A 1,184-nucleotide genomic window follows, 5' to 3' on the forward strand; every position below is an offset into this window, starting at 1 on the left:
CACGGTAGGCTTCTATGGGAGGCGAGGTCAAGCCTATGGAATCGAGGTCAAAATCTCTCCGGCTTAGAGGTCATCCCCCTCGCTTTTGTTCCCTTGGGTCATCTTAGGTCGGCCCCGTTAAGTTCTTTTTTTTTTTTTTTTTTTTTTTTTTTTTTAGCCCTCTCTCTGTCTTTCTGTGTGTCTACTTATCTCTCGCTGTTCGTCTTTCTTTCTTTCGTTTTTTCTTGTGTTCTTTCTTTATTTCGTTCGTTCTCTCTCTATCTGTCTCTCTGTTTCTCTCTTTCGTTCTCTCTCTCTTTTTCTCTCCATCTCTTCCTCCCTCCCTCCATCCTCCCATCCTCCTATCCTTCTCCCTCTCCCTCCCTCCCTTTCTCTCCTCCTTACTCTCTCTCCCTCTCTCCCAATCCATTCTCTCTCTCCCTCTCTCCCCTTCCTCCCTCTCCTTCCTCCCCCTCCCTCTTCCTCTTTCCCTCCTCCTCCCTTCCTCCCCTCTTTCTCTCTTTCTCTCTCTCTCTCTCCCCTGCCTCCTATCGGCCGGATGATTGGTTTACCCTTTTTTTATCAGCTTCCCCCTTTCCACTATTTAATGGCAGCCATGAGCCACATCCTTTTTCCTCTCCCTTGCAGCTCGACACATACCATTTCTCTGCAGACGGGGCTCGTTCTATGCTAAACGTTCTGGCAGCCTTGTTCCTTGGTGTATGTCGAGGTTCTCACACTGCTGGGAGGAATCGGTGTAGGGGAATGTTGTTGGTTTGACGCGAATGGGGGTTTTAGTGTTTGGATGTGTTTTGGATTTTTTTTTTTTTTAAGAGGGGGGAGGGTGGTGGTACTAATGTGTCTATTTTTTTTTTGGGGGGGGTTGGGAGGGTAGCAATGTGTCGATTAATTTTTGGGAGAGGTTGGGGGGTACCAATGCGTCTATTCGTTTTTTTGGGAGGGTACTAATGTATCTATTCGTTTTGGGGGGGAGTTGGGGGGTTACCAATGCATCTATTCATTTTTATTGGGGGGGTTGAGGGGTTGGGGGGGTTCCAATGTGTCGATTCGTTTTTTTTAGGGGGGTCGAAGGGGGCTACCAATGTGTCTATTCATTTTTTGGGGGGCGGGGTTGGGGGGATACCAATGTATCTATTTTTTTTTTAATTCGGGGGGGAGGTACCAATGTACCTATTTTTTTTTTT

This window comes from Penaeus vannamei, unplaced genomic scaffold (genome assembly GCF_042767895.1).
Source record: "Penaeus vannamei isolate JL-2024 unplaced genomic scaffold, ASM4276789v1 unanchor431, whole genome shotgun sequence".
NCBI classification, from domain to species: Eukaryota; Metazoa; Arthropoda; class Malacostraca; order Decapoda; family Penaeidae; genus Penaeus; species Penaeus vannamei.